This window comes from Frankliniella occidentalis, unplaced genomic scaffold (genome assembly GCF_000697945.3).
Source record: "Frankliniella occidentalis isolate FOCC.00 unplaced genomic scaffold, Focc_3.1 Scaffold42, whole genome shotgun sequence".
NCBI classification, from domain to species: Eukaryota; Metazoa; Arthropoda; class Insecta; order Thysanoptera; family Thripidae; genus Frankliniella; species Frankliniella occidentalis.
This window is the reverse complement of record NW_026267172.1, coordinates 1,600,456-1,615,681: the sequence shown is the minus strand read 5'-3', so window position 1 is coordinate 1,615,681 and position 15,226 is coordinate 1,600,456. Positions and strand designations below refer to the sequence as shown.

General features: G+C 53.1%; 1 protein-coding gene across 1 annotated transcript in view; it reads left to right on the top strand.

Moving 5' to 3' along the window:
- The window catches only part of LOC127749282 (uncharacterized), a 91,138-nt gene that overhangs the window by 51,610 nt on the left and 24,302 nt on the right, over positions 1-15,226 (top strand). The window lies entirely within an intron of this gene.

Below are 15,226 nucleotides of genomic sequence, written 5' to 3'. Positions count from 1 at the left end.
GGGGGGGGGCGTCCCCAGGCTCCCAATGCGATCTGCTGCACTCCCGCCACGTCGTCCCCGACGGAGCAAAACAAAAGGATACACCAAATTTTGTAAAGAGACCAGGCATCGTTTGAAAACCGTATACGGCGTTGCTAAGCTATGCGACTAACGACGCATTTGTTGCCTTTTTAGAAACGTCGTTTCGTTGTTTCCAAGATTCCAATCAGAGAGGTGACTTTAAACCCGAGCTCCTCTGCCCTTGCCCCTCGGCGAGGAGAGCGCCCTGGTGCGGCCGCAGCTCTGCCCGCTATGCCCGCCCCCCCTCTCTCTCTCCCGTTTAAACCAGACAAGCGCCCTGCGTTTTGGCCGGGTGGTTGACTCTCCCCTAAGGTCAAGCGGCCGGGGCCGCCCCTTGTGGGGCACCTAGGTCGGGTCTAAGGGCGAGGCGGGGCGCGGCGGGGCGCTGCGTGACCAGATCCGGTTAGCCAAGTCTCCCTACGGCTTCCGAGGCTTCAGCCCGAGCTGTTAGTTTGCATGCCTAGAGTCCCAGCTCTGCACTTACGCCCTCCTCCTCCCGCGACCCCCTCCTGCGGGCCCCGGGGCGACAGTTAGGACCTCGGCAGCGCCCTTTGAGGTGGGCTCCTCCCGCGGGGGGACCTTATGGGGGCACCCTACGGGGCACACCCACGCCGACAGCGCCCCAAAACAGAATCGGCACATGTGCCCGCGCCCTAGGACCTGCGCGACCCGCCCCTTTAGGGGTAGGCAACCGCAGGGGCGCACCGTTGCGGCTGGGGGCGGCGGGCAGGCTCCTCCGCTCCTGCTCGCTCCCTCTCCCTCTCTCTCTCCTCTCCTCTCTCCCTCCCCTCCCTCCCACACCCCGCGCGCCACTTCGCCCCGCGCCACCCCCTCGCCCACCTCCGTCGCTCTCTCTGGTCGGAGCCCCTTGCGAAATGAAACCAATTTGCGTCCGGCTCGAGCACACTGTCAACATGATAGATGTTAAGTGGGGCGTGGCGGGGCGTGGCGGGGGCGTGGCGGGCCGTTCAAGAGGTGTTCCGCGTGGTGTCGTTTGCCGGGTCGAGTCGAGAGGACAGGCAAGAGAGCCCCTGAGGCCACTGGGAAATCTGCTCCTCTCTCTCTCTCTCTCTCTCTCTCTCTCTCTCTCTCTCTCTCTCTCTCTCTCTCTCTCTGCCCGACACTCCCTTCCCGGTGCACCCTCGCGTGTCTGACTGTCCCACGTCCCGCAGCGCCTCGCCGTGGGTGTCAAAAATTGAAATGGAGTCCGTGAGGCCGGCGTGCTGCAGGGGTGCCTCCGCCACGCCCACGGCATTCCCTGGGCCTTGTTGGCCAGGACTCGATCTCGTTTGCTGGCTGCTCTTTCCTCTTTTGCCTACCGAGAGATGAAGCTCCTCTGTCGTCATTCACCACTTTTGCAGACGCGATATTTTCGCGCACACTTGCAATAAAAACATTAATTTCTTCGTCGAACCAGTGGATTTATTCTTTGGACAAAATTGTAGTTTTGAAAAATTGACGTGTTAACCTTTCTTGAACCACCCTACTATGGTCCGAATGTTTTAACCATGCAAATGCTGCCCGCCTGGTCGCCGAGCCCGATGGGCTGCCCGCCTCCCCGGCGCAAAGCGCGCCTCGCGCAGCTTGCCGTGCTCCATCGCGACGCCATCGGGCCGACGCGATATTTGCCGTCGTGCGGTGGTACCCCGTGTGAGGGGGGCTTATCCACAATTAAAGAATGAGCTTGCTCGCGGGCGGCGCACCGCGCGGTGTGGGCGGGAGCCAACCCTCTCAGAGCAAACGCGCAGATTGGCTGCTCGTTAAACTACAATAAGCTCGGTTCTGCGTGCGCAGCTCCAGGGAGGCCGCTCCGGGGCCAGGGGAGATAACGAGCCGCGAAAACGCGTATAATACCGCCGCGCGGGGCTCGCGAGGCCGCGACCTGCGCTGCCACACGACACTTTTAAAACGTGCAATTTTGGGCGGTTTTCGATCATGTTTTCGCTTGGGTTTTTGAAACTTACACTCTCCTCAAAAGAAACCCATACGTTACTCACAAGAACAGTAAGCTGGATGACCATTCACACACCAAAATGGGAGGATGGATAACAATTACGCGTCGGACATTAAATTTGTACAATGGGCAAATAACATATTAGTGAGGACGTTATGGGCAAATAACATATTAGTGAGGACATTTTAAGATACGTTGGACTGAATTCTGGATCTGGCGCCGCCCCTTCTGTGGAGGCCCCCGAATGCTTGTTCCGGGGCCGCGTGGTCAGAGACAAGGGTTATACGGCCGCGGCAGGCCTTGTCGTGCCCTGCTGGGTGGCGGTCGCGGGCCGGACCCTCAGCAGCAGCAGCCGCAGCAGCAGCAGCAACTGTAACGGCGCTTTACTCGTATCACGACTGTCAGCAAGATGACCATCTGCTTCTTTAGTGCCACCCACGAATATCCTCCGGCCTCAGCAGCAGCAGCGGCGGCGGCGGCGCAACAGAGAGCGGCAGTGCGGGGCGGGGCGGCCAACCTCCGAGGGCAGCGGGCGGAGCTCGGCCGGCACCTCGTCCTCTGCAGTAAAACGCGCAATAAGCTTCTTGCGATATCCTCCGATGCCACCACCCCCTTCCCTCTGCTCTGCTCCGTCCTCGTCTTCTTGTCCCGCAGGGTGGCCCGCCCGCGGGCGGCGTTTCTATTTGTGACGCGCAGTTCGTTTTATACAGGGTGATCACGAGTTATAGGGAGAGAGGTTTGGGAAGAGGCAACACTGTATCGGCGCGCTGGGCTTTGACGAGGGCGTTGCGACGCTGTTATGCGGGCGAACTATACCGGCTAGTGGGCGCTGCCGGCCCTGTTTATTGGCACTTTGGAGATTTATGCCCCCCGGGAAGCCACCCCTACCGCCCTGCTACCCCCTGCTGCCCCCCACCCCTAGGCCGGCCCCGCCCCCCGTCCCGCCCCCGCGGTGGTGGTCCATTCGGACGTATGCACGGTGACCAGAGAGGGAAGGAGTTACGAGCTTCGCATCAATAGAAACAGGGTTTTTTTTTTCTCCCCCCGCCGCTCTCTTTCTCTCTTCCTCTATTTCCCCCTAGGACCAATCAACAAATTGCGGCGGCAAAAGTCTCTCGTGTAGGCAAGCAGGCTACTTCTTCTTCTTGCAGCAAGAAGCGCAGAGGGTTGTGTAAAAAAAATCGTGCTTGTGCTTCTTGTGTGTCATCCCGGGGAGGGGTAGGTCGTGCGCCCCCGCCATTAAACAGTCCCGATAAACGGTAGGACGGATAGAGCAAACACTGGAAAAGCCTGTGTCACTGTGTAATTCTACAATTGCATTTGTATCTTTCAATCGTTGAAATTTATGCAATCAAATTTTTTGCACATATTTCTGTGTTGATTTGAACACTTTTGTTCATTCATTTAATTTCTACGAAATTATACATTTTGTGCACAAATTTCAAATTTGTCTGAAACGTGACGTATGACTAACTTAGCACAAACTTTTCCACAAAAACGCACAAATACCTCGACAAATACACTTGTAGTGTATTGTTAATTCATCGAAACCTTTTAATAGGCAAGTGTACAACCTTCTTTAGTCCAGGCCAACCCGCTCTCTGGGGAAATCAACCTCACGACGGGTAAATGGGGCTTGTTCTAAACGGCCTGTACACAAGGTATAGTAGAAACCAAAATGTATCATTTTTTTCTCTTTGTAAGGGTGCATCACTTGGGGGAGGACGGCAGCGTCCAGCTGCCGGGCAGTTAGCCCCAAGTGGCGCCCCGCCGCTGCAAGCATGGAGTGTGTGGCACGGAGTGGACGGACGCGCGCTGTACGCCACATTTATTATATGCGCGCCCTAAAACTGTCCGCGCCCGGCCCCCGTATCTGACCGCATCTGACCGCCCGCCCTCCGCGCTCGGACCGCGCGACGGACTGGACGCGAGGGGTGACTTAATAAGTTTCCGAAGGCTCCCATATCGATACGCGTTTCCTCTGCGCTGCCACACGCCTCAATATGCCGTGTGTATAGTTGGTGTAGATCGGTGTTGATAAATGTAATATGTTTTTGACAATTTATTACGTGAAAAAGTATTTAATTGCTCCACACTTTTGATTTTTTTGGCAATTTTACTTTGCCACGCCAATTTATGTTTCAGAGCTTGAGGTTGTTATCTCATTTTGCGGAGCGCATGTGGAAGAGATTTGAGATGGTATTGCCGTGCCGAACGTGCGCGCGCGCGCGCGTGTGTGTGTGTGTGTGTGTGTGTGGTGCCCTGCTCGCCAGGCTCGCGCTGCAGACCGATCCGTGTGTGTGGCATTACGATATACCAATCCGATCCTCTTATGAGCGATTCACTTCCGTTTTATTTCACTTGGTCGCACGATCAATTTGGCGGTGCCGGCCGCCCGGTGCTGCGCCGCCGGTGCGGGGCCGAGCTGGGCAGGACCCGTGTGTCGCGTCAGCAGCGTCAGCAAGCCCGTGCAGCTTATTATTATTAATAACAGGGCATTTTATTATCTCCTATGCTGCTGGCTTTCCTCCTTTCTTTTTCATTTAAATAACCTCGCGCAGGTTACGGCAAAAATGTTCATACATAGCAATTAATTGAAAAGAAAGTTTCAGAAAAGTTTACGTTCCAGTCATCGTGACGAGAACTCACCCACCAACCCCCAACCCCCTTCTTGTGGAGACTTTTCCTAACTATGAAGGATACCAATTGTATCTTCTTACATTCATAGATTGGAATACTGTTTACACAGCTCACTTCACTGATAAACCAAGTGTTCAACTGCTCAACACTTGTAAGTGTGCAACTGCAAGTTCAATACTTGCAAGTGTTCAATTCAGTAGTAGTATAATTGCAAGTGTCCAACTCGGTTTTTGTGCACTTGTAAGTGTGCAACTTCTCTGTTGAACACTTCTCTCACAGTAGGCGCCCGATCTAGAGAAGTGTACAACAGGAGAGTTAAACACTTACAAGTGCACAAATACCGAGTTAAACACTTGCAAGTGTACTACTACAGACTTACACTTACAAGTGTTGAGCAGTTGAACACTTGGTTTATCAGTGTTGCGTTATCACTCTTACACTGATAAAGAAAGTGTGCAACTTTCAACTGACGTACAAATGCAAGAGCTCAATAACGTTATGCTGCACACTTTTAAATGTTTGACTGGATATTTGAATTCTGAAAAGTGTTCAAAAAGTTAAGTAAGTGTCCAACTATTTTTCTTGTCGTTTTTAGCCCGCTCTTTTGCTTAAAAGCTATATAAGCGGGCTTATGCCATCGCCTTTGTGTCTGTCTGTCTGTCTGTCTGTCTGTCTGTCCGTCTGTCCGTTCCCCAAGAAGGACGTGAGCTAGAGGTCTGAAATTTTCAGGGTATTATTGTTGTCACTTCTGGACAACGAAACGGTTGGTGCAAATCCTGGCAACCACCCCTGAGTGGGTCTGAGAGGGTAACAAAGAAATAGGGGTTGGTCCAAGAAGTGGAAAAAAAATATTTTTTTATTGTCTTCTAAGGGGTAACTCGTGAAAGTAGAGCCCTTCGGGCTAAAATTTCGACCGTTTGGCTCTATCTCTCACCGTTTAGGCGCTAGAGGGAGTTTTTCTGACAAAAGTGGCCCAAAAACAATATATTAAGCTTAGAAAATATTTGACGGTCTGCTAAGGGGTAACTTGGGAAAGTAGAGCCCTATGGGCTAAAATTTCGTCCGTTTGGCTCTATCTCTCACCGTTTAGGCGCTAGAGGGAGTTTTTCTGACAAAAGTGGCCCAAAAACAATATATTAAGCTTAGAAAATATTTGATGGTTTCCTAGGGGGTAACCTTGTGAAAATATAGCCCTGTGTGTTAAAATTTCGTCCGTTTGGCTCTATCTTTCACCGTTTTGGCGATAGAGGGAGTATCTCTCACCAAAATGGCCAAAACAGAAATGTTTTTATTTTTTCAGAAGTACACTTCTGTCTGAGAAGTTTGCGGCCGGTTCAAAATTTTCTTTTAAGCAGAAGAGTGGGCTTATTTTATGGTGGCACATCATTAATAAAACGTGTACACTTTCATTCAAAAAAAAAAAACACACAAAAAAAACACATTTAGTTTTTTGTTGTTTGAACACGTTCGGTGTCATTCAGAGTATGCCTGGAAGTATATTTAACTTCTATGTCTAGTCTTATGTACATTTTCATAGATGTGTTATTGGATTCATAAGCTAACGTCAATAACTTAAAATTTCGGCATAACTTGAATGTATTCTACAAACTGCGGCACACACAGCCAAAGATGTTCAGCGTATGAAAAGAATACTTCGTTTGTTGAGTTTTACTTACGAAGTAGACAGAAAAGGTACCTGGCAAAAAGATGGTTCGAAGCAAGCCGTCACTCAAACGGGCCGAAGGCCCGTTTTCGGATAGAAGATGTATAACACCATAAAAATTCAGAAGGGACGGGCCGAAGGCACGTCCCAAACGCCGCCGGCAGGCCAAGCTGGGCCCGCTCCCTGCCGAACCGAGTTGCCGGTGGAGCGAAGCGGAGCTGGCAACTTGGTTTGGCGGAAGAGCGGGCCCAGCTTGTTTATTTTAGCCCTTTTTTTTGGTAAAATTTTGAAATCTTGTGTTTCTATTATTCTTCTCAGTCCGTTTAGCCCTTTCCACCCCCCACCCCTGAATAGCAAAAGGGGAGGAGGAGGAGGAGGCCAAGTCGTCCACAAACTGCCCCCTCCCCTCCTTCCCACCCGGCGGCTATATAGGCCGGGCCCGGACCGGCTGGGCCATATATCTTTTTATCTGGCCCGGGGATTCCTTTAAAGTGACTTCTGAACTCCATAAAGAATAAACCGATTTTTGTGTCGGACAACATTGAAATGGCGCGCTGGGCTGCAATCTGTCTTGGGGCGACCCAGTGCGCATGTTAGGGGGAGGGAGGGGAGGGAGGGATGGCGAAGAGCTCGGTGCAGACGACACGCCCCGGAAAATATTTTCTGCCCCTATATAGTATGAGTGCGATCAGGTCAGGTACCCGGCGACAAAGAGGTGCCCAGAAAAACTTCCGAATTATTTTTTTCTTCGTCTCTTTTTCCTCGCGAAAATGAATCTGATTTGCAGAAGGGAGCGCTGCGGAGGGAGGCGTTGCCAGGATGCTCCGCTCGCTCTCCCCTCCCCTCCCTCACTAGTAGTCTTTTCGCCGGCGGCGGCTTGTTGCCCCTTTCAAAGGAAATAAGGTTCACTTCCTGACGGGGCTGCGATACCATGTCGTCGATTCTCACCCATTAGCGTTTCCCAAAACATGATGGCATATCGCCTGCACAATTTATGCTGCACATTTCTTATTTTTTCTGACTCGATAAGAAAAAGACGTAGTTTTGCGTACTTTGCTGCTTCAAGTCGGGATTTTTCGAGTTTCAAGCAGCAGCAGCAGCAGCCCACGGTGCCTGTTGGAGGCGGCCTAGTCGTACGTCACACATCCAGAGAGAACTTCGAGGAAGCTTCCTCTCTCTCTCTCTCTCTCTCTCTCTCTCTCTCTCTCTCTCTCTCTGATCCTGTTCCTGATCCTCGTTGCTCATCCTCCTGCCCGAGTATGACGTAAAGGGCTGAACGCTCAGACAGCCACATCAATTATCGGCGAGAGCAGGGGCGGGGCGCGGGCATAAACAGAATCTTGCAATCATTTCTGCTCGATTGATTCCAAAGTAACACACTGCTAGGCTGGCTGGCTGCGCTCCTCTCTAGGAATACCCACGCCTCTGGCGAGGCCTCTGTCCCCACACCTCCCCTCCCCGCTCACCAACCCCCGCACCCCCGGACTGCTCAATGGCCCAGGACGGGCGCCCTGCTCACCCCGCGCCACCGCCGGCCGCCACCCCTCTCCTCGCCACGCCCCGCCACGACCCGCCACACCCCGCCACGCCCCACCACGCCTCCGACGTGTCGCGCGCCGGCGGGAGAGAGGGAGGGAGGGCGAGAGAGGGGGAGGTGTTTGAAATTGAAGTTGATCTGGTGGACGTGATTTTGGAATCATCATGAGACCGCACGAGCCGGGCTGCGGCGTGCTTCGAGAGGGTAAGGGGAGGGAAGAAGGGACGGGAGAGAGAGAGAGAGAAAGCGCAACCCACCCCTGCGTTCTGTCTTCACGCTCTTTAAAACCAATTTGCACAGACTGAAATGAAAAGCACAATGAGCTCTAAACACATATTTCCTTACTGCGTCTTCACTTGTTATTTTTAATGTCAATTGATACAACAAAAATGCACAAAAAGTCATACCGGGGTGCAATACTGCTGCTCTTGTTGCTGGTCCTTCCCTCGCCAACCCTCTGGACTCTGGACCGAGAAGGTGATCGGGTGGGACAGTGCTCCTGCGCCCTTCCAAAGGACAAGTGGCTTATCCGTCCGTCACTTGGGGAAGTGGGGTTCGGATTAGTCCAACAGCTATGAAAGAGAGAGAGGGAGAGAGGGAGGGAGGGGGGGAGGGAGTAGTGTGCTCCATGGCAGGGGGCCTACTCCGGCCCACGGCCCACCCCCAGATAAACTGGCCATCAATGATTCAAGTTGGAAATGAGGACATGCTCGGCCGATACAGTTCGCCGCCTCCCCCTGCCCCCGTGCCGCCCCCGACCCCGCCCCCTTGGCGGTCCCCTGCTGCACCTCCCCCGCGCCGCCGTCGCCGCCGTCCCCAGCGTCTTGTCGAGGCCTAAACTCCCCGCCTGACCTCAGGGGACTAAGCAGATTTCCGGCGCGAATTCGGGGTGGCCAGGGCCATGACCAGCCCCGTGGGGCGGGGCGCGGAGGGTTTCGGCGCTTTTTATGCGTGACCGCTCCTGGGGGACGTGTGAAGGAGAGAGAGGGGGGGGGGTAGAGAGAGTGGGGAGGCCCAGACGGTGTTCGCACGGTGAGGCAGAGACTGTACGGAGAGCGGGAGGTGATTGTCGGACCCGGACCCGCAAGCGAGGGGTGGACGACTGGGCGGCTCCTGTGTACAGGCCAAAATGTACTCCAGGTGTTCTCCGATTGTACTCGTACTCCGACTGTACTCCGTGTACTCTGGCTGTTTTTGTCGCAAGTTCTCCGCGTACTCCGACTGTACACCGGTGTGCTCCGGGTGTTCTCCGACTGTACTCCGTACTCCTGTGTACACGAAAAATTCAAGTCGCCCACCCCTCGCCCGCAAGGCGCCGTGGACCTGGCGCATATCCCCTACACCTTTTATTTGAGTTGTTGAAGTCATGCACGGAAAAAAATGAATTGGTCGTCAGAACTAAATATTAGTTAATTTCGTGACAATCGATCAAAAATTTGTTGAGGTAACTAATAGTTTGTTTTCAGAACCAAGATTAAGTTGTCAGAACAAGCTGTTCGGTGCTTGAGCTAACGCATTCGTTCTAAAACCAAACCACGAATTGGCTCCTGCAGCAACGTGCTTCGTTTCAGCGACCAACTCTTGTCTCTGACAACTTAATCTTGGTCCTGACAACAAATTATTAGTTACCTCAACAATTTTTTGAACGATTGTCACGAAATTAACTATTTACTTCTGACGACCAATTTATTTTTTTCCGTGTGTTCTGTATGTGGTCACCTGCCGCCGGGTGAAGAGTAGTGGTAGCGAGAGTATGAGGGTAGTGAACGTGTGGGCCGGGGAGGGGAAGAAAGAGAGAGTAGGGGGAAGTGACCGGCAGGCGATATGCTACTACTTTGGGGAAGAAATAAAAGGGACTGGGTCTCGGTTCCGTGATTGGGTCTTCGCCTTCGCTGCGCCCCTCTCAGCCAACAGCAAAAGGGAGTGGCCGAGGAGGGGAGGGAGGAGGAGGGGGGGGGGTATCGTGTCAGTCTGGGGTTGGCCTTATCTCTGATCCAGGGGGGTGCATCGCCGCTGCTGGGGGGCTACTGCTGCTGCTCCTACTACTATACCCACTGGCTGGTAGTGCTAGTAGTACACGCTCAAGAGAGCTTCAAGCTAGTGTGTGCGCGAAATCTGAATGCTAAATACCTAGTGGTTTGGCTCGCTCGGCTGATGTGTCCTGGGCCGCTTGGTCACTTGGGGTGCAGCGCAGCGCCCAGGGTGCTTCGCACGGTCGCGTGTCCGGCGGCGCCCACGGAGCTTCACACCCCTCTTCTCTGGCTCTCTTTCTCTCTCTCTCTCTCGCACACACACGCGCGTGCACTCTCTCTTGCGGACCGCCCGAGGGGAGAGCGGGTGTGTTATTTGCTCCTCTTTTTATGCGAGCCCCGGGGACCGTTTCACGGCCCCCTCCCCTCCTCCCCCCGGACCCGCCCCCGGCTCATCGGCTCCTTGATAGCTGATCGCCAACAGCTCTGATCATGTGCGCGCTGCTCGCGGCCGCCCCCGCGCCGCTCCTGGACCCTCTGCCCACACTGTCACTCACCAGGTGCAGGCTGCTATACCGTGTCAAAGATAAAACCTTCCGTTCGATTCGATTCGTTTTCTTCATCTGAATGAGAGACTTTTTAGCTTTACTCAACTCAAACGAACGAATTTCATCTAGTTTTCACGAAAGTTAGGGGAAAGTCTAAAAGCTGGGCAAAATAAATGCAGGAGCTAAGTTTATAATCCCCTATGGAGTCCAAAAAAATAAATTAGGCTCAATTTTCCCCGTTTCATACCAGTGTGTCTGATTCGAATCTGAATCGAATCTAAAGATGTTATGGACTAAAATATATAAATGTTGGCATTCTTTTGGGCTTGTACCTAATCACACTAATATGCCTAAATATAAGTAAAATGTTTTTTGGTTTTTTAAATACATTTTGAAGTCGCCCACCCCCTTTTTATAATACCTCATGAATCAGATTTTTAAACAGTCTCCAAATTGTTTCTTACTAGCTGTTTGAGATTTTGACCCAAGCCCAACCTGAACTGCTTTGCGTTCCTTTCAATATACACACAGTTTTGAGAAAATGAGCGCAGACAAGAACGTGAAATAGTTTTAAAACTTGTATCACAGGCTGCTAGTGCGAACGGGATACAGAAACAGGGTTAAAGCTTCCCCTACAGTATGTGCCTCCTTGACGTCCTTCCTTGTCTGACGCTCTCTCTCTCACCCTCCATCCCCCCCTCTCTCGCTCTCGCTCTGTCCGTCTGGTCCGTCTGCACCGCATTACAAGTCTCCGGGTCGGCCACTACGCATCTTCTTGCCGTTTTTACGGCCCAGTTTTTTTCTCCTTCTCCTTCCCGCTCCCCCCTTCCGCCGCCTCCTCCTCTGTCCCTGGTCTCTTTATAGGGCGCATCCTGCAATTTATTGCAGTCAGTTAAAGCTATCGGCCGGCCGCGCGCGGACATCACGACTATTGTGTGTGTGTGTGTGTGTGTGTGTGTGTGTGTGTGTGTGTCCAGATCATTTCCTAGATCATGAGGGGCACGCGACTGACCAAACGCCCCGCCACGCCACGCCCTTCCCTATCGCCTCCGTGTATCGCGGCGCGGCGGGCGACACGAAAAAGAAGAGGAGGAATTCGTTACTTTGGCCGTTGATAAGGAAGAGAGAGGGAGGAGAGACAGGGGAAGCCAGCCGTGCCATACAAGGCGCTTGAAACATTTGAAACATTCCTTGTGTTTACGATGAAGATGTGGTATACAGAGAAAGATCGATGGAAAGTAGGTAGAGCTAGGTGACAGGGTGGTGTAGGTGTATAGAGGTTGAGTGTACCTTGGGTCGCACCCCGTATCTATGGTAGTGGTAGTTAAGCTGGGTGACAGGGTGTAGGTGTAGGCGTAGAGGTTGAGTGTACCCGGGGTCGCACCCCGTACATATGGCAGCGACACGGATATTACCAGCGGGCGGCACACGTGAGAATAACTGCTCCCGTCTTCCCTTTTTTTTCTCCCCGCCCCCGGAGCTCCTCCGTTTTATTATTCGTCGCCTCCTGGCTTGGCTCGGCCCCGCGGCCCTGATATTGACGTAAGGTCCGGCCCATAAATCCATAAAAAGAGTCCGGCGACTAATACCGCCCAAGTCTGGGCAGGCGCCTGCTGCTGCTGCTGCTGCTGGCGCCTCCAATGCACCTGCGCGCGCCTCGGACACGGGTGGACGCTAGCAGCCTGTTCCTGGTTGGCTGACGTCTTATCTCGAAATTAAAGTATCCCTAACTAGTGGGTTTTTAAAGGGACGTGATTTATATTTTTTTCATATCGAATTTTTTTCATATTGAATTCTCCTGAACACACGCGACGCAAATTGGCAATCGGAAGTTTGTACGGCAACACGGTAAAAACAATGTCTCATTTTTTTAGGAAAAGGGGAAAACTTTAAGGACCTCCCATATTTGAAGAAAACTCCTCGGATCTCGCCTCAGATTTTGAGGAACCTCCTCAAAAATTGAGGCAAAATCACACATTTTTTGAGGAGACTTCCTCGAAATCTGAGGAGTTTTTGTCAAATCAGGGGAGTTCCTCAAAGTTTTCCCTATTTCCTCAAAAAATGAGACATTGTTTTTACCGTGATAGTAAGTGCTTCCTAGCAGCCTAACACTCAACAATTATTTTGTTCTAATGGAATAGTTTTCTTAAACTTGTGTCGCGGCTTTGGAGCGAGGTGGATGGTGGATGTGCGACTGTGTACAGCGATTTACGTTTGAGGAAATCTATGAACTGATACAAATCTAGGCCCTTTGTGGGCTGGGTGAGAGAGAGAGGGGGGGGGATGAGTGGAAGAGCGGGTGTGAGGGGTAGAGGGGTGCGGGTGTAGGGGGTGGCCAGTGGTCACAATGAAGAGGCAAATGTCTTTTAAATTGCAATAAAACGGGGCTGAAATGGTGTAATGGGGTGTGCATGCCAGTGGCTGCTTATCACTCGACACAAACTGACCAACGGGGACCAGCAGCGAGGGGGTGGGTGGCGATGAAGGGGTGAGAGGGGCGGAATGGTGGCCGGGAGAGAGGGAGGTCTGCAAAAGAGAGAACCGGGGAGCATCGCGGGACGGAGATAACGTCACGCGATATTCAAAATTCGGACATTTTGGTTCGTGAAAACCACAACCACATAATCTACTCTAAAACTGTAAAAATTGCGTTTTTGTCCATTGGTTTATTGATGTCATTTGTTTCATGGGCTATATTATGCTCATTCCTTTACATTGTGGAGGTAAACAAACGGTTCAAGTACTGTTCTACTCTCTTACCCATCCACAAATGGGTTTGGATTTAGGCTCTCTTCCTCCGCAATACGAACGACACCACTCTGCTGCTCCTTTTCGTTCGAACGGTCCAGGAAGCGAAGGGATGGGGGGCGTTTCTTCCTCTGCGGAATCAAGTCAAGGGCCTCTGCTAAATGGCAGCCCATTCACGTCCCCGGCCAGGCCGGGGGCCAGGCCCAGCCTCGGGCCGCAGGGAAGTCTCCCGAGGCCTCGGCCAGTCGCGGCCCCGGCCGGAGCGCACGACGGCCTCGGCCACTAACTGCTTCACGGCCTCCTGATGATTCTTGCCAATCACAAAGTAACACACTTGCGTCCGGTCCTAAAAGTCCCGCCGTAAAGATCGGCGGGAAATCGCCCTCCCCTTCTCCTTGTGTCTCCCCCGCGCCTATCCCTCCTCTCTCTCTCTCTCTCTCTCTCTCGCTCCCACTCTCGCCATGGGATGGGCCCCCCGCGCATCCGCGCCCCTTCCCTGTTTTCTTTTCCTTCGCCTCTTTTCTTACCTCTTTCCAGGAGGGGTCTTTGGTAAACGACCTCGTGCTCTACCTTTAAAAAAGGTACCCAAAAAACGTAGATAAAATTATAAAATGTGAAGAAGATGATGGCGGTACGGGGTTTGAACCCGCACGGTGTTACGGCACGGGTCGAGGCAGAGAGCGCCTTGCGACGCGACCCTCCTTGAGGCTGGCCGCTGGCCGTCGCCAATGGCCCTCGTACGGTCTACCTCAAGCCTGCATGGCGACCCGCTCCTCTCTCTCGCACACACATCTTTTCTATTTTTTTTTGTATTTTTATCACCATTGGCGGTCCTGAATTTGACGTTTATGTCGAGTCGTCGTCGTTCTCTCTCTCTCTCTCTCTCTCTCTCTCTCTCTCTCTCTCTCTCTCTCTCTCTCTCTCTCTCTCTCTCTCTCTCTCTCTCTCTTGCTGGCCTCCAGCGGTCACCACCTCATCCACCCCAACCCTAACCCCTGCCTGCTGCACCCCCAACCCTCGCTCCGCACCGCCAGGTTGGCCGCCCTGTGTGGGTGTCTCCCGTAGTATTTCCCAAGTGCATCCTTTATTCCTCCGCTGGACCGATGGGTTGGTGGGGAGGGGGGTGGGTCCTGCTCCCTGACGCCATACCCTCGCCCCCTCCCTTCCTCCCCACTCCCCGCCGCGCGAGGCCGTGGTGCACCAGCACGCCCAGCCCCGCCAGGTACCACATCACATGGGAGGTCGACTCCGCTCTCGGCTGTTCCTGGTGCCTTTCGCCGGGATCAGTGGTGGTGGTCACACGAAGCACCGTCTGGTGTGGACCATGACAAGGGGTCATCCAGTACGCCCGTCATTCGGCGATACAAACCTGCCAAATTGTTCAGCCTCCGCAAGCCCTTATGACCCCTGGTAGGTAGGCAACATCTTGCCTGCAGCGCATGCGTGCATTGCGGGTTGGCCTACCCTAAGTCTCGCAGGCGCCGAGCTCACGTGTTCAGCGCCGAACGAAATCTGAGGAACATTTACACGTCTTCTCTGGATGGTCCCAATCTTGGTTAGAGTGTTTCATATTTCTGTAAGACTCGCGGGGAAAATGTTCGAAAGATACGTTGTAGAGTTTATGATTTTAAATTGTAAAAAGAGGAAATTCCTATGGAACAATCGACTTGGCATTTCGTCCAATTTATATGACGAGTGCGCAGTCGATGTTGTTCAATCCCCCATCATCAGTGCACCTATTTCCTCGACCCCAGTATGGCACGGTGCGGTCGGTGGGTACTCGATCCTCCCCGAGCAGGAAGCACAGTCGGGGCTCCTTCCCTTTCCCCTCTCGCTTCGTAGGGGTGCCCCCCCCCCCCCTACCACCACCACATCCCCTCGCCTCGGCTTGAGGTGGTGGTAACTAGATAACTGCGGTGGTGACCCAACGTGATTACCCCGGCCCACGGTGGAGGGAGAGAAGGTGGCGGCACGAGGGGTCTGCTCGTGGGTCCAGAATCTCGACAGGTTGGGGGATTAACGCCCTAGTCGGGGCCAACTGTAGGGCCTGTTCACACTACCTTCAGTTGGGGCCGTCGTGCAGGTAGGTAGGTGGGAAGCCCAGAC